Genomic DNA, 25,078 nt, shown 5'->3' on the forward strand with positions numbered 1-25,078 from the left:
GGGAGAGAACGCCATACCGGTATCATCAGGGGCGTTGTTTTCGTGCTTAGCCGTGTAGTCTGCCACCAGACCATCCAGATGCTCCTTCACCCGTGTAGTATCCTCGACAAAGTTGATGAGGATCATGTCGCTTGCGATCGACGTGCTGCTGTCATGTGATAATATACGGCGTCATAATATGTACACGTCATAATATATATAGACGTCATAATATATACATTTATATTACATAAAATAGAAGGGATGATCACCCCCGCTGGATCTGAGTTTGTGAAGCGCCGGAGGCGTAATTCAAAGGTCACTGGTTTGGTCCCTGCCCGTGGAAAATCATCTTTTCGTGAAATTTTTTTCTACATATTTACATTACAATTACCATACAAACAAGTTTCATACTTTGTCTGACATCATAGTGTGTTAGGCCTCAGTCATATTGAATATATTTGAGGCACTTGTTTCCATCGCGAAGAAAGACAGTTGAGATGGTGCATTGTTAAACGTAAATCATATATAGATATAGCTTGTTCATTTGTGGAATTTCTACAGGAGAACACGTGTATTGGGCACAGCACGTCAAGCACGTGATGTTCATAGAAGCTTCTTATTTAACGTGACATTTTTTTCCACTGGATTACATCGATCACCAGGCTCCTATTTAGCACGCCATAAACCAAATAATCAACTTTAGACGCGCCCGACCTTCATCTTGAAGAGGAAAACGCGTTAACGCAATCGAGCTTCGCGTGCTTCACCTTCTCAGTCGCTAAATTCGCTTAATTTCTCGGTGGACACACGTACTTTGCAGCAAGGGAAAGTACGTGTACGTGCGTGCGAGTAACATATACTGTTTAAAACTACTCGACAATGCATTCTGTAAGAACACAATGCAAAAGGCTCGCTAGGGCATTTTTTTTTTTTTTGAGATCCTGACGGTTACAGGCGTAAATGCGTCGCAAAAGACTTTGTGGTGCTGTAATGATGATTATATATTCTTTCGCACTTGGGAATAGATCGGCCTTCAAAGCAACTACCCATCGTGCAGTTCGAATGTACGATACTTGTGCGATTTTAGATTCTGCCATCCAATATTACATTTGTGATGTGGCTACTCGCTTAACAAAACATTCTTATAGTTCCTTTTCAAAGAAACAGCGTAGAACACGTGTTTTCAGTGCGAAGTCTTAAATTGAATTTCCGCACAAGCCGAATATTTACATTGTTTATTTATTTGTATCAATCTCCAATTCTCACCATTGGGAGACACCTATTTTCACTAAGAATACTCAGCCACCAATGAAATTATGCGCTGCTGCAAAACGTGTGGTTGGTGTAATATTCAATGTAACGTTCCTCGTTCACATTAGTGACGCCTTTGCTAAGACAACTATTCACTGTTTGTAGTTCATATAATAATAATTATAATATTAGTAATAATATTAATAATAATAATAATAATAATAATAATAATAATAATATTAATAATAATAATAATAATAATAATAATAATAATAATAATAATAATATGTGATTAATATATCATTATTATTTATATTATTATTAAGAATTTGTTATCATCATTATCATCACTTAACCAGAAAGGGATATCTGTTTGTGGATATCAAGCGTGCTATATGTCCCGGCGTAATCAAGAAGAGATGTTTTTGAACTGCAATAGAACCTAAAAAATATTGGTTATCTCACTACTATCTATCTATCTATCTATCTATCTATCTATCTATCTATCTGTTTACCTATGTAATAAATGTGAAGCATTTCCTAGAGAAGTTCGGTGACCTTGAGCATATATATTTATCTATCTCTCTATCTATCTATCTAGCCGCTCACGTTTGGGGGCTCTCGTGATCACTCCCTTATTTGACGTGAACCAAAATTAGCATGGGGGGGAAGAGGGTTTGGCGAATATGACACGCTAGTCAAGACTTGAATAGTTTGAAATCCCGTCGCGTACGTTGTCAAACAATTCCCGCCAGACGGTGGCACGTATTCACAGGCGGGCATCTGCCACCGCTATGCGGGAATGTGCCGCAGCTGATTGACGCTTAGTATCCACCATGGAACGATGAGAACACGCATGGGATATTTTAACGCGCGAGCGTTAAGAGATACACGACATCAGTAGCGTCGACCCAACGAATGCAAAGAATAAATGTCAGGGTCCCAGCTGGAATTGAACCCAAGCATTCTGCGTGGCAATGAAAAATTTTACCACAGAGCTACGCCTGGTGTTGGAACTACTTTTAAAATACACGCTAATCTTTGTGAAACGTCAGTAATTGTTCCAGTGCTGGCTACCCACTTTAATAAACATTACATATAACTCATTTGATATAGCTGTCATGTCAGGGTAACGACAACTGTGGTGATTGCCATGCGCTGAACTTGATTTACGTAGCAGTGTCCAGGGCCAGCATTATCGCGAGTATAGGCGCTTGATATCAGGTTCTAGTATTGCTATTACGCATGTTCCAGTTGGCATCGTTGCGCAAGTGCAAACAACTGGTTATATAAACATCTCGAACTCTTCAACATATGCCTGTGCGTCCAACATTTATACATATATCTAGCGTCATTTCCTGACGTGTCGTTCAATAAAAGAAATTGCAATACGGTCCCCTTCCCTCCGCATGCTTCGCATACCGTCCGTTTCCAAGTACGTGAGATATGCCGGATTTTCTATCTATCGATCTATCTTTCTATCAATCTATCTATCAAATGTTGGTGTATCATGTTCTCTCGCACATGTGCGTAATTTTGTAAGGGCCTAATCTAGATGGCTTCATGATAGTCAGAGCCCCCACCCCTCTCCCTGGCGCCGGCTTGCGACATTTATTCAGGGCTTTGCTTTGGCCCCATTCATTTTTAGCTGACGGTTTGCTGTCCTTTTAGTGTGGCGAGATAGCTTTTTGGTGCATACATAAAACACAGTACAGTGCTAAAATAACTTATGGTGAGAACAAACATAAACGACGAAAACGAGGTCCTGTGAAGCAGTAGTCCTAGCTGGCTGGTACATCTGTACCACTTCACTAGGCTAGGATGTACGACAGTGTAGAACATACCATGCTCCTCAATTCGTTAAAAATCTTGAACTCTCCCGATATATCATTTACTGGGTTATGAGTTTCTAAAGGATAGTAAATTGTATTCTTACTGACGAGGTTTATCCTCCCCAATATATCATTTGTTCAGTGCAGTCCGAACGTTTGATGCTCTGTCGCGTTTGATTTATTATTTTATTGAGCTCAGTTCTGCTTTAAAATGACGTCTAACTGTACATATCTGCTGATGACATTGTGTACCTCACTGCTGCTTTTGATATTCACTCTTCGCACGCAACACTAAAATCATATTTTCGATCATTAGCAACATGGTTTTAATTTGGGTGCATGGTAAAGAACCCTAGGTGGTCGAAATTTCCGGAGCCCTCCACTATGGCGTCTCTCATAATCATATCGTGCTTTTAGAACACTAATCCCCACATATCAGTATAAGATTTATGATCTTAACGTATTCGTATAACTCTAAATGTTAGCAAAATTTTAAGAATTTTTGTGAATTTTGCACATAGTATTGCCCTTGAGTACCACCAAGATATGATGTCGCAAAACGAATTTGTTACATATCACATTAGGACAAAACACGACCTTAAGTGAAAATAAATAAAACATAATAAATATAAGGCAATCAAATGGCAAACTTGGTCGAGCCGCCAGTTGCTTACGTAAGGACATTCTAATTATTCTTTATGGTATGTCTGTTTGCCGGATTCTAGAATTTGGCTGTGTTTTACTATGGGGAGCCATCATACAAAAATAATATCTCGTTTTCTTAGAGCGAGAGGCTCTTCGGAGTTGTTTCTAGGTTCTGAAATTTACTGCGACAAGTGTGTTATATCAAGAAGCCCGAATCCCCACTCTAGCTTGTAGATTTACCGTACTCACCATCCATGTCCGGGATTTCTGGGCTTCAGCAACTTGCGCCATCTGTTGAATTTTCTGCTAAATGGTAGCGTAACTCAAAAAAGACGACCTTAAAACATTTATTGCAGCCCAAAACTTGAGTATATGCTAAAATGACTCCGTATGTATAATGTGGGCGTAAATATTTCATAATAAGAGAAAGTTCGCTCTATTCCCATGAAATGTCTGGGTTCGAGAGTCACGTTTATGTGCTATGAGAGACTTCATTGGAGAAAATTTTAAAAATTTGTTTACACACAATTATCCTTGGTCTCATTCAGTCGTTCAAGTTACAAAATCTTAACGACTCTGTCTTCATACCTGTGAACTTTGGTTGATAAGGTTTTACAGGCACTTTTGTATACACGTGTTTTCCAGTGAAACACCTTTGCAGAGCACACGCACTTCGTAGAGCTTTCCGTTACTACAAAACATAAAATGTTCGCAGCTCTTTTATGTAAGGTTGTTTTTCTTGAGGCTGCTCAATATGCGCAGCATATTCATACTGTGTAGATCTTACATTCAGTATTAGCAATAACACGTCTCCTTTATTTAGAGTAAACGATCAAAGATAAGAATAGCTCTTCTTCATTCAAAGTAAGAAGTAACAAAAGCCAAGACACATTGATATACATATATATTCTTCTCTCATAGACATAGGTAGTTTATGGTACAGTTTAATGTAACAATTATCTTAAAAGGTGTGTGAGAAAACTGTCAGCTTATTAGGATATATTAACGATATATTTATCGGTAGTATTGCCATTCACCCTATTATTATTTAATTATTGTCGCATGTAAGTAACCAACAGTAGAATTTGTTTAGTGGTTTGGAGTAAAATAGACTAAACTGACAAAGAAACGAGTGACTGTGTAAGTATTCATGTTTGCACGTTTGTGCTCTGCAAGCGTGGTACCGTTTTGGAGATCCCTATTACATGTGGCCAATCATGCGTGGGGCAGCGCGGCCGTCGCATTAATGTGCGTTTAATAGAGCACAAAAATTAGCTCAAGAACTCAGATGCCTTGCATCTTGCATCGCACTGCAGCACATGTGGCTGTTCATCTGTCTTTGCTGATACAGAGGTTTCGTTGAAGCAGAGATCCCAGATAACTGGGGAAGTAATAGAGGCTTAACATGTTAAACGAATGTATGAAGCGTGCGTCAGTGAGTCATCGTAATGTCTCACAGAAAAAGAGTTCGCATACTTTCTCCACACATGCGCCTTCAAATGATATTCCAGGTAACTCTCTATACCTTTTTGACTGTTCTGCGCAATGTTGATACATTTGTTTTTTTTTTCAGGTCTTCATTTCACGTTCTTTTGTTCTTTATATATAAGTTTCAGATGCGAGTCAGCGCTGGTATGTGCCCCTCTTGTTTCTGTGTTCATTGTTTCGGGCTGTAACCGAAAATTCCTTCGTAAAAACAAGCCCAACATTCAATACAACTGCATTTCAACTGCAAGTCTATTTCCCTGCAATTAAAATGCCATTGTCGCAAACCCCGAAAAAGTATTCTTGTGTTCTTTGCCCGTGCGCTTCTTCTCATATATGCATTATCATAATCATCATCATCCGTCTGGATTCCTGTCTTCATCTTCACTGGGTGTCACCACAATCATCATCGGGTGTGTGCGTGCTCGGTCTCTGACGGCGCGATCACTGCTGCGCTTGGTCGGGAGCTCCCCTGGCAGCGCCAGTCTCGGCCGTTCAGCGCATGCTGAGCACCAGCTTGCGAGGCTGCCCCTCCATGTACACCGTTGTGAAGTCTGCATCTGAGCGGGCTGCACAGCATGAGTCCTCTGGGGACCATGCGGCGGGTGACTCATGCTCTGGATGTAACATGTGGATGGTCAGGTGGCAGACTAGAAGGCGAAGCACGAAAATGACGGCCCTGATGATACCCGTATGGCGTTCTCTCCCAAAGGTGGCGGATGGCGACCACGGATTTCCAGCAGCGGTGCTGTCAACGTGCTCGAAAAGCACCCGGGCTCGTCGCCAACTCGCTCAAGTGCACCGGTGCTTCTTCCGTCCGATGTGTCGACCCAAGATATGCTCCTAATGACATCCGATGAGGATCGCACAGCTGGGGGAGACTTCCGAAGTTCGCTGGCGGCCAAGGAGCCACTGCAGGTACGCAAAGACTGCGTCGGGGACACCTTGTCGGACAGAGGCGACTCGTCAGTCAAGGTAACCCGCAAGTCTGGTACTGGTACCACCGAAATCAGATGTCGGCGATCGGTGGCCTCCTGTGACAGCTGTGGTGCGGTCTACTGGAGCTCCAACAACAGCAAAAATTTTCAACGGGTGTGCTCGTGCAAAACTCGGCTCGGGCTCGTGCCAAAGGGAGCAAGACTCTGATCCCAGTCGAAATCGACGAAGCACTGAAGGAAGAGTACAGGGTCCGGGAGATCGTGCCTTGCTTCGTCGAAGAGAACGTAGAGTGACTGCTCGAGCGTGGCCACGAAGAGTACAGATAGGCGGCGAAGCACCGCTCCGGTCGTCAAACGAGCCACCATGAGAGGTCCGGTCCCGCAGCCTGTACCTCTGGGCAGCCGCCTCTCAGCAGTTCCCCGAAATTAGCCCAAGCTGGAACAAGATCAAGGACGTTTGCGATGGTTCGACCACAGTGGTCGCTGGCACGGAGCGCTGCGGCAGCGACACGACGGGTGCCGCTTCCCGGGGTTTCATCTACGATTGTCCCTGGTGGGCGTACGACCAGGGCGGTACCGAAGGTGCCACTAAAGACATGCAGCAGCACGGCACTGCCCAGCTGTGACCAGGTGTCCACTGACACGCCAGTGGCTGCTTCCGTCGTGGAGATAGCCTCCAACACGGATGCCACTACACTGCACCGGTGATCCACCACACTGAGGGCGGCAGCGGCTGCAGCAGAGACCGGCGTACATGGTGTCACTGCCACTGGACCTGTGGCTGACGCCGAGTGTCCTGGTTCAGAGGCTACCGCAGGCGGAAATTCCTAGGAAAATTTCCTGGCGACCACCCAGGCGATAGTGGGACCCAAGTTGGAGGCGGTTATGTCCTCTGGGGACCATGAGGCAGATGACTCATGCTCTGGTGACTCATTCGTTGCCGTATCCTCGGCAATTTTTATGAAAATCACGTCGCTTGCGATCGACAAGCTGTCATGAGCTAATATATGGTGTCATTATATATACACGTCATAATATATACAAAACTCATAATATATACGTATTTATTACATAAAATAGAAGTGGTGATCACCCTCGCTGTGGCTCAGTTGGTAGAGCACCGGAGGCGAAATTCGAAGGTCACGGGTTCGGTTCCTCCCGCAGCAAATCATCTTTTTCTGATTTTTTCTTTCTACATATTTACATTACACTTACCATACTAAGATTCCTTATACTTTTTCTGACATCATTGTGTGTTAGTCCTCAGTCATATTGAAAATATTTTAGGCACTTGTTTCCATCGCGAAACAAGACAGTTGAGATGGTGCCTTGTTAAACCTAAATTCTATATAAATATAGCTTGTTCATTTGTGGAACATTCTACAGAAAAACACGTGTATTGGGCACAGCACATCACGCACGTGATGTTCATAGAAAGTTCCTATTCAACGTAACGTTTCTTGCCACTGGAGTACACTGATCAACGGCATTCTATTTAGCACGCTATAAACCAAATAAACAACTTTAGCCGCGGCCGACCTTCAACTTGAAGAAGAAAACGCGGTAGCGCAATCGAGCTTCGTTCGCTTCGCCTTCTCAGTCACTGGATTCACTTAATTTCTCGGTGGACACACCCACCCTGCAGCAAGAGAAAGTACACCTGTGCGAGTAACATATAGTATTTAAAACTATGCGACAATGCTTTCTGTAAGAACACCATGCAAAAGGCTCGCTAGGGCATAATTTTTAATGAGATCCTGATGGTTACAGGCGTAAATGCGTCGCAAGAAACTTTGTGGTGCTGATAATGATGATTACTGATTCTTGCGCCCTTGGGAATAGATTGGCCTTCAACGCAACTACCCATCGTGCAGTTCGAATGTACGATGCTTCTGCAATTATACATTCTGACACCCAAGATTACATTTGCGATGGGGGCTACTCGCACAACAAAACATTCTTATGGTTTATTTTTTATAGAAACAGCGCAGAACACATGTTTACAGTGCAAAGTCTTAGATTGGATATCGGCTCAAGCCGAATATTTATAGTGCTTATTTAGTTGCATTAATCTCCAATTCTGGCCTTTGGGAGACACCTAATTTTGCTAAGAATACTCAGCCACCAATGAAATCGTGCGCTGCTGCAAAACGTGTGGTTGGTGCAGTATTCAATGTAACATTTTTCGTTCACATTAGTGATGCCTTTGCTAAGACAACTTTTCGTTGTGTCTAGTGCATATGAAGATAATAATAATAATAATAATAATAATAATAATAATAATAATAATAATAATAATAATAATAATAATAATAATAATAATAATAATAATAATAATAATAATAATATAACAATAATATATTATAATAACAATTATATTATATGATTATATTACTGATAATACTATTATTATTTACAATTTGTTATCATCATCATCATCACGTAACCAGGAAGTAATATCTGTTTGTGGTTATCAAGTGTGCTAGATGTCGCGGCGTTATCATGAAAAGATGTTTTTCAACTGCGAAGAACTTACCTAATATTTGTTATCTATCTATCTATCTATCTATCTATCTATCTATTTATTAAATGCGAAGTACTTCCTAGGGACTTCGGCACCTTCGAGCTTATATATTGATCTATCTGTCTATCGAGCAGCTTACGTTTGGGTGCTCTGGTGATCACTCCCTTAACTAGGCATGAACCAAAATTATCATGGAAGGGTAAGAAGGTTTGGCAATTATGACACGCTGATCAAGACTTGAATAATGTCACAATCCCGTCACGTGCGTTGTCGACCCTTTCCCGCCAGATGGTGGTACATACCCACAGGCGGGCATGTGCCACTGCTATGTGGATATGTGCCACAGGTGATTGACACTAAGTATCTTCCCAGAAACGATGAGAGAGAGAATGAACTCTAATAAAGGTCCTGAAGGGGACCGGGCACCCCTTACGGGGGCCAAACTGGTGGCTCCGCCCATGTGGGGACTGGGAGTCGGAGCTCGCCAGCCACCTTTTGGGCCTTCTGGACGGCCTGGTGTTAAGGGCCCTGTCGGGGCTCCTGGGGTGGTTGAAACATTCGTCCTCGGTGGCAGGGGATCCGAAGTTAGCGTTTAACACGGGACACTGCCACAGCATGTGACTTAAATCGCACCTTGAATTTTGGCATTTGGGGCATTTTGGCCTTAAATCTGGTAGGTATTTGCTGCAGATATAGGGGCTTGGGTAACTGTGTGTTTGCAGCAGTCGAAGCGTTAATTGTTGTGCTTTATTTAGTGCTGAGTGAGATGAGGGGAATTCCATTCTAAATAACTTATAGTGCGAGCAAATTTAATGATATGCTAGGAGTGGCTTCCGGTGCGTGTTGGTGTCCCCGGCCAGTGAACCGGACCGCGACCCCCCGCGGCACGTAAGATCACGCGCGAGGTTATGGGCCAGCTCATTACCGTTGGGGACCCCTGGTTGAACGTTGATCCCTTCATGACCAGGAAACCAGTGGATATGCTTGTCTACAGTTATATGAACAGATGCTAGAACTCTTAATGCCGCCTTGCAAAGTTTACCGCGGCGGTATGCCAGTGCAGCGGGTTTAGAGTCAGTAAATATTGTGCCGCGCTGAGGGAGTGCTAGAGCAAGGGCAATGGCCACTTGTTCAGTCTCGAAGGCTTTCTGTGTTTTTTACGGTAAAAGCATTAAGAGCTTTTGCGTCTGGGGCGACCGCCACAGCTGCAAAGTAAGGTTTGTCCACGTATTTAGCGGCGTCTACGAAAACCACGTCTGTCGCGTGTAGGTTGGCCGCTTTTAGTAAGGATTGAGCTCGTGCCCTTCTTCGAGCCTGATTGTGCACCAGGTGCATGTTCCTGGGGACGGGTAGCACTGTGATTTTAGCGTGAAGGTGTTGCGGTAATGGTTCTGGCTCGTTGACTTGAGTTGGGATAAGAAGACCTATGTGTGAGAGGAGTTCCTGACCCGCAGCTGTCGAAGACAGGCGTATGAGTTGGCACATTCTTTGTGGTTCGATGATTTCTTGGAACGTGTTATGTACCCCAAGGGATAGCAGGCGCTGCGTGCTTGTTGACATGGGTAGACCAAGTATTCGTTTTGTGCATTTTCGGATGAGGTTGTCTACTTTAGTTTCATCGCCTTTGCTCCACGATTGAGCGCAGGCAACGTAGTGAACGTGGCACATTAAAAACGCATGAAAGATGCGTAGTAAGCTTTCTTCTGTGAGTCTTGCGTGTCTATTAGCGACACGTCGGGCGAGGTGCAAGACTGCCTCAGCTTTTTTGGTAAGATGTGTGATGGTTAAGTCGTTTTTGCCATTCTCCTGTAGGGTAACGCCCAGAATTCGAACCGACGACACTATCGGGATAACCGAGCCATCCATTGTGGAGAGGTGTATGGTAGGTTCAGCTTTGGTGCGGCCGTACTGTGGTGGCAGAAGGAGCAACTCGGACTTAGATGCCGATAGTCTGAGGCCCGTGGGCTTCAAAAATGAACAAATTGAAGCGAGCCTTTAGAAAGCAAAAACGATTAGAACACGCATGGGAAATTTTAACGCGCGAGCATTAAAATATACCAGGCTTCAGTAGCGTCGACCCAACGAATGCAAAGAATAAATATCAGGGTCCCAGCTGGAATCAAACACAAGCATTTTGCGTGGCAATGAAGAATTTTACCGCAGAGCTACGCCTGAGGTCGGAACTACTTTTCAGATACACGCTAATCTTCGTGAAATGTCAGTAGTGGTTCCAGTTCTGCCTACCCAATTTTATAAACATTACATATAACTCCTTTGATATAGCCGTCACGTCGGGTTAACGACAACTGTGGTTATTGCGATGCGCTGAAGTTGATTTACGTAGCAGTGCCCAGGGCCAGCGTTCTCGCGAGCATCAGAACTTTATATCAGCTTCTGGTGTTGCTAATACGCATGTTCCAGTTGGCATCTTTGCGCAAGTGCAAACAATTGGTTATATAAACATCTGGAACTCTTCAACATATGTCTGCACGTCAAACTTTGGACGTATATTTAGCGTCATTTCATGACGTGTCGTTCAATAAAAGAAATTGCAATATGGTCCCCTTCCCTCCACATGCTTCGCATAACATCAGTTTCCAAGTACGTGGAATATGCCGGATTTTCTATCTATCATTCTCTCTATCTATCTATCGATCTATCTATCTATATATTTATCTATCTATCAAATGTTGATGTATCATGTTCTCTCGCGCATGTGCGTAATTTTGTAAGAGCCTAATTTATATAGCTTCATGATAGTCAGAGCCCCCAACCCTTCCCCTGGCGCAGGCTCGCAACATTTATTGAGGGCTTGGCTTTGGTCCCCATTCATTTTTAGCTGACGATTGGCTGTCCTTTTAGTGTGGCGAGATAGCTTTTTGGTGCATACATAAGACACACTACAGTGCTAAAAAAGCTTACGGATAGAACAAACATAAATGACGACGACGAGGTTCTGTGAAGCAGTAGTCTTAGCTGGCTGGTACATCTGTACCTCTTCACTAGACTAAGACGTATGACACTGTAGAACATACCATGCTCCTCAATTCGTTAAAAATCTTGAACTTCCCCCGATATATCATTTACTGGGTTATGAGTTCATTTACTGGGTTTGAGTTTCTAAAGGATAGTAAATTGTATTGTTACTGACGAGGTTTATCCTCCCCAATATATCATTTGTTCAGTGCAGTCCAAAAGTTCGATCCTCTGTCGCGTTTTATTTATTATTTTATTTAGCTCAGTTCTGCTTCAAAATGACGTCTAACTGTACATATCTGCTGATGACATTGTGTACCTCACTGCTGCTTTTGATATCCACTCTTCGCACGCAACACTACAATCATATTTTCGATCATTAGCATTATGGTTTTAATTTGGGTGCATGGTAAAGAACCCAAGGTTATCGAAATTTCCGGAGCTCTCTACTATAGCGTCTCTCATAATCATATCGTGCTTTTGGAACACTAATCCCCACATATCAATATAAAAATTATGATCTTATTGTATTCGTTTGACCCTAAATGTTGCATATTTTTAAGGATTGTTTTTTTTATTTTTGCACATAGCATTGCCCTTTAATACCACCAAGAAATGATTACCCAAAACGACTTTGTTACATATTACATTATGATGAAACACTTCCTTAAGTGAAATTAAATAAAACATAACAAATCTAAGGCAAATAAAGGACAAACTTGGTCGACACGCCAGTGGCTTCCGGATGGGCATTCTAATATTTCTTTACCATATGTATGTTCGCCGGATTCTAGAATTTGGCTGTATTTTACTACGGGGAGCCATCATACAAAACTATTATCTTGTTTTCTTAGAGCGAGAGGTTCTTCGGAGTTATCTCGAGGTTCTGAAAGTTACTGCGACAAGTGTGTTATATCAAGAAGCCCGAATCCCCACTCTAGCTTGTAGATTTACCGTACTCACCATCCACGTCCGGGATTTCTGGACTTGAACAACTTGCGCCGTCTGTTGAATTTCCTGCAAAACGGTAGCGTAACTCAAAAAAGACGACCTTAAAACATTTATTGCAGCCCAAACCTTGAGTATATGCTAAGATAACTCCGTATGTATAATGTGGGCGTAAATATTTTATAATCAGAGAAAGTTCGCTCTATTCCCATGAAATGTCTGGGTTCGAGAGTGACGTTTATGTGCTAGGAGAGACTTCTTTGGAGAAAATTTTAAAAATTTGTTTACACACAATTAGCCTTGTTCTCATTAAGTCGTTCAAGTTACAAAATCTAAATTACTCTGTCTTCATGCATGTGAACTTTGGTTGATAAGGTTTGACAGGCACTTTTGTATACACGTGTTTTCCAGTGAAACACCTTTGCAGAGCACACGCACTTCGTAGCGGTTTCCGTTGCTACAAAACATAAATTGTTTGCAGCTCTTTTATGTAAGGTTGTTTTTCTTGTGGCTGCTCAATATGCGCAGAGTATTCATAATGTGTAGATCTTACATTGAGTATTAGCAATAACACGTCTCCTATATTTAGAGTAAACGATCAAAGATCAGAATAGCTCTTCCTCATTCAAAGTAACAAGTAACATAAGCCAAGACGCATTGATATACATATATATTCTTCTCTCATAGACATAGGTAATTTATGGTACAGTTTAATGTAACAATTATCTTCAAAGATATGTGAGAAAACTGTCAGCCTATTAGGATATATTAAAGATATATTTATCGGTAGTATTGCCATTCACGCTATTATTATATAATTAAGATTGCATATAAGAAAACAACCGTAGAATTTGTTTATTGGTTCGGAGTAAAATAGACTAAACTGACAAAGAAACTAGTGACTATGTAAGTATTCATGTTTCCAGGTTCGTGCTCTGCAAGCGTGGTACCGTTTTGCAGATCCCTATTACATGTGGCCAATCATGCGTGGGGCAGCGCGGCCGTCGCATTAATGTGCGTTTAATAGAGGACAAAAGTCAGCTCAAGAACTCAGATGCCTTGCATCTTGCATTGCACTGCAGCACATGTGGCTGTTCATCTGTCTTTGCCGATACAGAGGTTTCGTTGAAGCAGAGATCCCAGATAACTGGGGTAGTGATAGAGGCTTAACATGTTAAACGAATGTATGAAGCGTGCGTCAGTGAGCCATCGTTATGTCTCGCAGAAAAAGAGTTCGCATACTTTCTCCACACATGCGCCTTCAAATGATACTCCAGGTAACTCTCTATACCTTTTTGACTGTTCTGCGCAATGTTGATACATTTGTTTGTTTTTTTTTTCAGGTCTTCATTTTACGTTCTTTTGTTCTTTAAATATACGTTTCAGTTGCGAGTCAGCGCTGGTTTGTGCCCCTCTTGTTTCTGTGTTCATTGTTTTCGGGCTGTAACCGAAAATTCCTTCGTAAAAGCAAGCCCGACATTCAATACAACTGAATTTCAACTGCAAGTGTATTTCCCTGCAATTAAAATTCCATTGCCACACACCCCGAAAAAATATTCCTGTGTTCTTTGCCTGTGCACTTCTTCTCATATATGCATTATCATATTCATCATCATCCGTCTGGATTCCTGTCTTCATCCTCACTGGGTGTCACCACAATCATCATCGGGTGTGTGCGTGCTCGGTCTCTGACTGCGTGTTCACTGCTGCGCTTGGCCGGGAGGTCCCCTGGCAGCGCCAGTCTCGGCCGTCCAGTGCTGCTTAAACACCAGCTTGCGAGGCTGCCCCTCCATGTACACCGTAGTGAAGTCTGCATCTGAGCCGGCTGCACAGCATGAGTCCTCTGGGGACCATGAGGCGGGTGACTCATGCAATGGATGTAACATGTGGATGGTCTGGTGGCAGACAAGAAGGCGGAGCACGAAAATGACGGCCCTGATGATACCGGTATGGCGTTCTCTCCCAAAGGTGGCGGATGGCGACCACGGATTTCCAGCAGCGGTGCTGTCAACGTGCTCGAAAAGCACCCGGGCTCGTCGCCAACTCACTCAAGTGCACCGGTGCTTCTTCCGTCTGATGTGTCGACCCAAGATATGCTCCTATTGACGTCCGATGAGGCTCGCACAGCTGGGGGAGACTTCCGAAGTTCGATGGCGGCCAAGGAGCCACTGCAGGTACGCAAAGACTGCGTCGGGGACGCCTTGTAGGACAGACGCGACTCGTCAGTCAAGGTAACCCGCAGGTCTGGTACTGGTACCACCGAAATCAGATATCGGAGATCGGTGGCCTCCTGTGACAGCTGTGGTGCAGTCTACTGGGGCTCCATCAACAGCGATAACTTCCCACGGGTGTGCTCGTGCAAAACTCGGCTGGGCTCGTGCCAAAGGGAGCAAGTCTCTGATCCCAGTCGAAATCGACGAAGCACTGAAGGAAGCGTACAGGGACCGGGAGATCGTGCCCTGCTTCGTCGAAGAGAACGTAAAGTGACTGCTTGAGCGTGGCGACGAAGAGTACAGGCAAGCGGCGAAGCACCGCTCCGGTCGTTAAACGAGCCACCATGAGAGGTCTGGTCCCGCAGCCAGGAGCTCTGGGCAGCCGCCTCACAGCAGTACCCCAAAATTTGCCCAAGCTGGAACAAGATCAAAGACGCTTGTGACGGTTCGACCACAGTTGTCGCTGGCACGGAGCGCTGCGGCAGCGACACGACGGGTGCCGCTTCCCGGGGTTTCATCTACGACCGCCCCGTTGGGCGTACGACCAGGGCGGTAATGAAGGTGCCAGTAAAGACACTTGCAGCAGCACGGCACTGCCCAGCTTTGACCAGGTGTCCACTGACACCCCAGTGGCTGCTTCCGTCGCGGAGATAGGCTCCAACGCGGACGCCACTACACTGCACCGGTGGTCCGCCACACTGAGGCCGGCAGCGGCTGCAGCACAGACCGGCGTACATGGTGTCACTGCCACTGGACCTGGGGCTGACGCCAAGTTGCCAGGTTCAGAGGCTACTGCAGGTGGAAATTCCTAGGAAACTTTCCTGGCGACCAGCCAGGCAATAGTGGGACCCAAGATGGAGGCGGTTATGTCCTCAGGGGACCATGAGGCAGATTACTCATGTTCTGGTGACTCATCCGTTGTCGTATCTTCAGCAATGTTTATGAAAACCACGTCACTTGCGATCGAGGTGCTGTCATGTGATAATATATGGTGTCATATTATATACACGTCATAATATATACAGAACTCATAATATATACGTATATACTACATAAAATAGAAGTGGTGATCACCCTCGCTGTGGCTCAGTGGGTAGAGCACCGGAGGCGTAATTCGAAGGTCACGGGTTCGGTTCCTCCAGCTGCAAATCATCTTTTCCTGATTTTTTCTTTCTACATATTTACATTACAATTACCATACTAACATTCCTCATACTTTTTCTGACATCATTGTGTGTTAGTCCTCAGTCATATTGAAAATATTTTAGGCACTTGTTCTCATCGCGAAAAAAGACAGTTAAGATGGTGCCTTGTTAAACGTAAATCCTATATAAATATAGCTTGTTCATTTGTGGAATTTCTACAGGAAAACACGTGTATTGGGCACAGCACATCAAGCATGTGATGTTCATAGAAACTTCCTATTCAACGCAATATTTCTTGCCACTGGAGTACACCAATCAACGGGCTTCTATATAGCATGCTATAAACCAAATAAACAACTTTAGCTGCGGCCCACCTTCAACTTGAAGAAGAGAACGCGGTAGCGCAATCGAGCTTCGTTCGCTTCGCCTTCTCAGTCGCTAGATTCACTTAATTTATCGGTGGACACACCGACCCTGTAGCAAGGGAAAGTACACCTGTGCGAGTAACATATAATATTTAAAACTATCAGACAATGCTTTCTGTAAGAACACCATGCAAAAGGCTCGCTTGGGCATAATTTTTACAGAGATCCTGAAGGTTACAGGCGTAGATGCGTCGCAAGAGACTTTGTGGTGCTGATAATGATGATTACTTATTCTTGCGCCCTTGGGAATAGATTGGCCTTCATGGCAACTACCCATCGTGCAGTTCGAATGTACGATGCTTGTGCAATTATACATTCTGCCACCCAAGATTACATTTGTGATGGGGGCTACTCGCACAACAAAACATTCTTATGGTTTCTTTTTATAGAAACAGCGCAGAACACATGTTTTTAGTGCAAAGTCTTAGATTGGATATCCGCTCAAGCCGAATATTCATAGTGTTTATTCAGTTGCATTAATCTCCAATTCTGGCCTTTGGGAGACACCTAATTTCGCTAAGAATACTCAGCCACCAATGAAATCATGCGCTGTGCAAAACGTGTGGTTGGTGCAATATTCAATGTAACATTCCTTGTTCACATTAGTGACGCCTTTGCTAAGACAACTATTCATTGTGTGTAGTGCATATGATGATAAAAATAAGAAAGTATAGTGATAATAATAATATATGATTATAATAATAATAATACTAATATTAATAACATTTTGTTATCATCATCATCATGATCATCATCATCATCACTTAACTGGAAAGTGATATTTGTTTGTGGTTATCAAGCGTCCTAGATGTCGCGGTGTTATCATGAAAAGATGTCTTTTCACTGCGAAGAACTTACCTAATATTTGTTATCTATCTATCTATTTATTATATGCAAAGTACTTCCTAGTGACTTCGGCGCTTTTGAGCTTAAATATTGATCTATCTATCTATCTAGCCGCTTACGTTTGGGTGCTCTGGTGATCACTCCCTTAACTAGGTGTGAACCAAAATTATCATGGAAGGGGAAGAGGGTTTGGCGAATATGACACGCTGGTCAAGAGTTGAATAATGTCAAGATCCCGTCGAGTACGTTGTCGACCACTTCGTGCCAGATGGTGGTACATACCCACAGGCGGGCATGTGCCACTGCTATGTGGGTATGTGCCACAGGTGATTGACACTAAGTATCTACCCAGAAACGATGAGAACACGCATGGGAAATTTTAACGCGCGAGCGTTAAGAAATACCAGACATCGGTAGCGTCAACCCAACGAATGCAAAGAATAAACATCAGGGTCCCAGCTGCAATCAAACCCAAGCATTTTGCATGGCAATGAAGAATTTTACCACAGAGCTACGCCTGAGGTCGGAACTACTTTTCGAATAAACGCTAATCTTCGTGAAATGTCAGTAGTGCTTCCAGTTCTGCCTACCCAAATTTATAAACATTACATATAACTCCTTTGGCATAGCCTTCACGTCGGGTTAACGACAACTGTGGTTATTGCGATGCGCTGAAGTTGATTTACGTAGTAGTGTCCAGGGCCAGCGAACTCGCGAGCATAAGCGCTTCATATCAGCTTCTGGTGTTGCTAATACGCATGTTTCAGTTGACATCGTTGCGCAAGTGCTAACAACTGGTTGTATGAACATCTGGAACTCTTCAACATATGTCTGCGCGCCCAATATTCATACATCAATTTAGCGTCATTTCATGACGTGTCGTTCAATAAAAGAAATTTCAATATGGTCCCCTTTCCTCCACATGCTTTGCATAACGTCACTTTCCAAGTACGTGAAATATGCCGAATTTCCTATCTATCTATCTATCCATCTATCTATCTATCTATTTATCTATCTATCTCTTTATCTATCTATCTATCTATTAAATGTTGATGGATCATGCTGTCTCGCACATGTGTGCGTAATTTTGTAAGGGCCTAATCCAGATGACTTCATGATATAGCCCCAACCCCTTCCCTGGCGCCGGCTTGCGACATTCATTTAGGCCTTCGCTTTGGTCCCCATTCACTTATAGCTGACGATTTGCTGTCGTTTTAGTGTGGCGACATAGCTTTTTGGTGCTTACTTATGACACACTACAGTGCAAAAATAACATATGAATATACCAAACATAAACGACGACGACGAGCTCCTGTGAAGCAGTAGTCTTATCTGGCACGTACATCTGCATGTCTTCACTAGGCTAAGACATATGACAGTGTAGAACATGTCATCCTCCTCAATTCGTTAAAAATCTTGAACTTCCCCTGATATATCATTTACTGGGTTATGAGTTTCTAAAGGATAGTAAATTGTATTGTTACTGACGAGGTTTATCCACCCCAATATATCATTTGTTCAGTGCAGTCCGAAAGTTTGATCCTCTGTCGAGTTTTATTTATTATTTTATTTAGCTCAGTTCTGCTTCACAACGACGTCTAACTGTACATATCTGCTGATGACATTGTGTACCTCGCTGCTGCTTTTGATATTCACTCTTCGCACGCAACACTACAATCATGTTTTTGATCATTAGCATTATGGTTTTAATTTGGGTGCATGGTAAAGAACCCAAGGTTATCGAAATTTCCGGAGCTCTCTACTATAGCGTCTCTCATAATCATATCGTGCTTTTGGAACACTAATCCCCACATATCAATATAAAAATTATGATCTTATTGTATTCGTTTGACCCTAAATGTTGCATATTTTTAAGGATTGTTTTTTTTATTTTTGCACATAGCATTGCCCTTTAATACCACCAAGAAATGATTACCCAAAACGACTTTGTTACATATTACATTATGATGAAACACTTCCTTAAGTGAAATTAAATAAAACATAACAAATCTAAGGCAAATAAAGGACAAACTTGGTCGACACGCCAGTGGCTTCCGGATGGGCATTCTAATATTTCTTTACCATATGTATGTTCGCCGGATTCTAGAATTTGGCTGTATTTTACTACGGGGAGCCATCATACAAAACTATTATCTTGTTTTCTTAGAGCGAGAGGTTCTTCGGAGTTATCTCGAGGTTCTGAAAGTTACTGCGACAAGTGTGTTATATCAAAAAGCCCGAATCCTCAACCTCCCTTGTATATTTACCGTACTCACCATCCATGTTCGGGAATTCTGGAAAAGCAACTTGCGCCATCTGTTGAATTTCCTGTGAATGGCAGCGTAACTCAAAAAAGACGACCTTAAAACATTTATTGCAGCGCAAAGCTTTAGTATATGCTAAAATTACTCCGTATGTATAATGTGGGCGTAAATATTTCATAATCAGAGAAATTTCGCTCTATTCCCATGAAATGTCTGGGTTCGAGAGTGACGTTTATGTGCTATGAGAGACTTCATTGGAGAAAATTTCAAAAATTTGTGTAAACACAATTAGCCTTGGTCTCATTAAGTCACTCAAGTTAGAAAATCTTGACGACTTTGTCTTCGTACATGTGAACTTTGGTTGCTGAGGTTTCACGGGCACTTTTCTACACACGTATTTTCGAGAGAAACTCCTTTGCAGGGGAACACGAACTTCTTAGCGCTTTCGGTTACCACAAAACATAAAATGTTTGCAGCTCTTTTAGGTAAGGTTGTTTTTCTTAAGGCTGCTCAATATGCGCAGAGTATTCATACTGTGTAGATCTTACATTGATTATTAGCAATAACACGTCTCCTATAAATTAGAGTAAACAATCAAAGATAAGAACAGCTCTTCCTCATACAAAGTAAAAAGTAACAAAAGCCAAGACACATTGATATACATATATATTCTTCTCTCATAGACATAGGTAACTTATGGTACAGTTTAATGTAACAATTATCTTAAAAGATATGTGAGAAATCTGTTAGCTTATTAGGATATAATAAAGATATATTTATCGGTAGTATTGCCATTCACCCTATTAATATTTAATTATGGTCGCATGTAAGTAAACAACAGTAGAATTTGTTTAATGGTTCGGAGTAAAATAGACTAAACTGACAAAGAAACGAGTGACTGTGTAAATATTCATGTTTCCACGTTTCTTCTCTGCAAGCGTGGTACCGTTTTGCAGATCCCTCTTACATGTAGCCAATCATGCGTCGGGCAGAGTGGCCGTCGCGATAATGTGCGTTTAACAGAGGACAAAAATTAGCTCCGGAACTCAGATGCCTTGCATCTTGCATCGCACTGCAGCACATGTGGCTGTTCAACTGTCTTTGCCGATACAGAGGTTTCGTTGAAGCAGAGATCCCAGATAACTGGGGAAGTAATACAGGCTTTACATGTTAAACGAATATATGAAGCATGCGTCAGTAAGCCATCGTTATGTCTCATAGAAAAAGAGTTCGCATATTTTCTCCACACATGCGCCTTCGAATCATACTCTATGTAACTCTCTATACCTTTTTGACTGTTCTGCGCAATGTTTATAAGTTTGTATTTTTTTTCAGGTCTTCAATTCACGTTCTTTTGTTCTTAAAATATAAATTTCAGTTGCGAGTCAGCGCTCGTTTGTGCACCTCTTGTTTTTGTGTTAATTGTTTTCGGGCTGTAACCGAAAATTCTTTCGTAAAAACAAGCCCAACATTCAATACTACTGCATTTCAACTGCAAGTGTATTACCCTGCAAATAAAAAGCCATTGTTACACACCCCGAAGAAATAATTCTGTGTTATTTGCCTTTGCGCTTCTTCTCATATATGCATTATCATAATCATCATCATCCGTCTGGAACCCTGTCCATCTTCACCTGGTGTCACCACAATGATCATCGGGTGTGCGTGCTCGGTCTCCGACTGCGCGTTCGCTGCTGCGCTTGGCCGGGAGGTCCCCTGGCAGCGCCAGTCTCGGCCGTCCAGCGCTGCTTGAGCACCAGCTTGCGAGGCTGCCCCTCCATGTACACCGTAGTGAAGTCTGCATCTGAGCGGGCTGCACAGCATGAGTCCTCTGGGGACCATGAGGCGGGTGACTCATGCTCTGGATGTAACATGTGGATGGTCTGGTGGCAGACCAGAAGGCGAAGCACGAAAATGACGGCCCTGATGATACCGTTATGCCGTTCTCTCCCAAAGGTGGCGGATGGCGACCACGGAGTTCCAGCAGCGGTGCTGTCAACGTGCTCGAAAAGCACCCGGGCTCATCGCCAACTCGCTCAAGTGCACCGGTGCTTCTTCCGTCCGATGTGTCGACCCAAGATATTCTCCTAATGACGTCCGATGAGGCTCGCACAGCTGGGGGAGACTTCCGAAGTTCGCTGGCGGCCAAGGAGCCACTGCAGGTGCGCAAAGACTTCGTCGGGGACGCCTTATCGGACAGAGGCGACTTGTCAGTCAAGGTAACCCGCAAGTCTCGTACTGCTACCACCGAAATCAGATGTCCGCGATCGGTGGCCTCCTGTGACAGCTGTGGTACGGTCTACTGATGCTCTATCAACAGCGATAACTTGATAACTCCTGACAGGTGTGCTCGTGCAAACCTCGGCTGGGGCTCGTGCCAACGGGAGCAAGTCTCTGATCCCAGTCGAAATCGACGAAGCACTGAAGGAAGAGTACAGGGACCGGGAGATCGTGCCCTGCTTCGTCGAAGAGAACGTAGAGTGACTGCTCGAGCTTGGCGACGAAGAGTACAGGCAGGCGGCGAAGCACCGCTCCGGTCGTCAAACGAGCCACCATGTGAGGTCCGGTCCCGCAGCCAGGAGCTCTAGGCAGCCTCCTCTCAGCAGTACCCCGAAATTTGCCCAAGCTGGAACAAGATCAATGACGCTTGTGACGGTTCGACCACAGTGGTCGCTGGCACGGAGCGCTGCGGCAGTGACACGACGGGTGCCGCTTCCCGGGGTTTCATCTACGACTGTCGCTGGTGGGCGTACGACCAGGGCGGTAATGAAGGTGCCAGTAAAGACACTTGCAGCAGCACGGCACTGCCCAGCTGTGACCAGGTGTCCACTGACACCCCAATGGCTGCTTCCGTCGTGGAGATAGCCTCCAACGCGGACGCAACTACACTGCAACGGTGGTCCACCACACTGAGGGCGGGAGCGGCTGTGGCAGAGACCGGCGAACATGGTGTCACTGCCACTGAACCTGGGGCTGACGCCGAGTTGCCAGGTTCAGAGGGTACTGCAGGTGTAAATTCCTAGGAAACTTTCCTGGTGACCACCCAGGCGATAGTGAGAGCCAAGATGGAGGCGGTTATGTCCTCTGGGGACCTTCAGGCAGATGAATCATGCTCTGGTGACTCATCCGTTGCCGTATCCTCGGCAAAGTAGATGAAAATCACGTCGCTTGCGATCGACGTGCTGTCATGTGATAATATATGGTGTCACACTATATACACGTCATAATATATACAGAACTCATAATATATACGTATATAATACATAAAATAGAAGTGGTGATCACCCTCGCTGTGGCTCAGTTGGTAGAGCACCGGAGGCGTAATTCGAAGGTCATGGGTTTGGTTCCTGTCCGTGGCAAATCATCTTTTCGTGCAATTTTTTTCTACATATTTACATGACAATTACCATACTAACAATCCTTATACCTTTTCTCACATCATTGTGTGTTAGTCCTCAGTCATATTAAAAATTTTTGAGGCACTTGTTTCCATCGAGAAGAAAGACAGTTGAGATGGTGCCTTGTTAAACCTAAGTCATATATAAATATAGCTTGTTCATTTGTGGAATTTTACAGGAGAACACGTGTATTGGGCACAGCACGTCAAGCACGTGATGTTCCTAGAAGCTTCTTATTCAACGTGACATTTCTTGCCACTGGAGTACACCGATCAACGGGCTTCTATTTAGCACGCCTTGAACCAATTAAACATTTTTAGCCGCATTCGACCATCAACTTGAAGATGAGAACGCGTTAGCGCAATCGAGATTCGTTCGCTTCACCTTCTCAGTCGCTAGATTCGCTTAATTTCTCGGTGGACGCACCCACCCTGCAGCAAGGGAAAGTACACCTGTGCGAGTAACATATAGTATTTAAAACTATCCGACAGCATGCCTTCTCTAAGAACACCATGAAAAAGGCTTGCTAGGGCATAATTTTTTAATGAGATCCTGAAGGTTACAGGCGTAATTGCGTCGCAAGAGACTTTGTGATGCTGATAATGATGATTACTTATTCTTGCGCACTTGGGAATAGATCGGCCTTCAAAGCAACTACCCATCGTGCAGTTCGAATGTACGATGTTTGTGCAATTATACATTCTGCCACTCAAGATTACATTTGTGATGGGGGCTACTCGCACAACAAAACATTCTTATAGTTTCTTTTTATAGAAACAGCGCAGAACACATGTTTACAGTGCAAAGTCTTAGATTAGATATCCGCTCAAGCCGAATATTCATAGTGTTTTAGTTGCATCAATCCCCAATTCTGGCCCTTGGGAGACACTTAATTTCGCTAAGAATACTCAGCCACCAATGAAATCATGCGCTGCTGCAAAACGTGTGGTTGGTGCAATATTCAATGTAACATTCCTCGTTCACATTAGTGACGCCTTTGCTAAGACACCTTTTCGCTGTGTGTAGTGCATATGAACATAAAAATAATAATAATAATAGTAATAATAATAATAATAATATTAATAATAATAATAATAATAATAATAATAATAATAATAATAATAATATACGTTATAAAATTATATTACTAATTATACTATCATTATTTACATTTTCTTATCACCATCTTCATCACTTAACCAGGAAGTGATATTTGTTTGTGGTTATCAAGCATGCTAGATGTCGTGGTGTTATCATGAAAAGATGTGTTTTCACTGCGAAGAACATACCTAATATTTGTTATCTATCTATCTATCTTTTTATTATAAGCGAAGTACTTCCTAGTGACTTCGGCACCTTTGAGCTTATATATTGATCTATCTATCTATCTAGCAGCTTACGTTTGGGTGCTCTGGTGATCACTCCCTTAACTAGGCGTGAACCAAAATTATCATGGAAGGGGAAGAGGGTTTGGCGATTATGACACGCTGGTCAAGACTTGAATAATGTCACGATCCCGTCAAGTACGTTGTCGACCACTTCCTGCCAGATGGTGGTACATACCCACAGGCGGGCATGTGCCACTGCTATGTGGGTATGGGCCACAGGTGATTGACACTAAGTATCCACCCAGAAACGATGAGAACACGCATGGGAAATTTTAACGCGCGAGCGTTAAGAAATACCAGACATCGGTAGCGTCAACCCAACGAATGCAAAGAATAAATATCAGGGTCCCAGCTGGAATCAAACCCAAGCATTTTGCATGGCAATGAAGAATTTTACCACAGAGCTACGCTTGAGGTCGGAACTACTTTTCGTATACACGCTAATCTTCCTGAAATGTCAGTAGTAGTTCCAGTTCTGCCCACCCAAATTTATAAACATTACATATAACTCCTTTGGTATAGCCGTCATGTCGGGTTAACGACAACTGTGGTTATTGCCATGCGCTGAAGTTGATTTACGTAGCAGTGTCACGGGCCAGCATTCTCGCGAGCATCAGCGCTTTATATCAGCTTCTGGTGTTCCAAATACGCATGTTCCAGTTGGCATCGTTGCGCAAGTGCAAACAACTGGTTATATCAACATCTGGAACTCTTCAACATATGTCTGCACGTCAAACATTTAAGCATATATTTAGCGTCATTTCATGAAGTGTCGTTCAATAAAAGAAATTGCAATATGGTCCCCTTCCCTCTACATG

Source organism: Rhipicephalus microplus, chromosome X, assembly GCF_043290135.1.
Source record: "Rhipicephalus microplus isolate Deutch F79 chromosome X, USDA_Rmic, whole genome shotgun sequence".
Taxonomy (NCBI): Eukaryota; Metazoa; Arthropoda; class Arachnida; order Ixodida; family Ixodidae; genus Rhipicephalus; species Rhipicephalus microplus.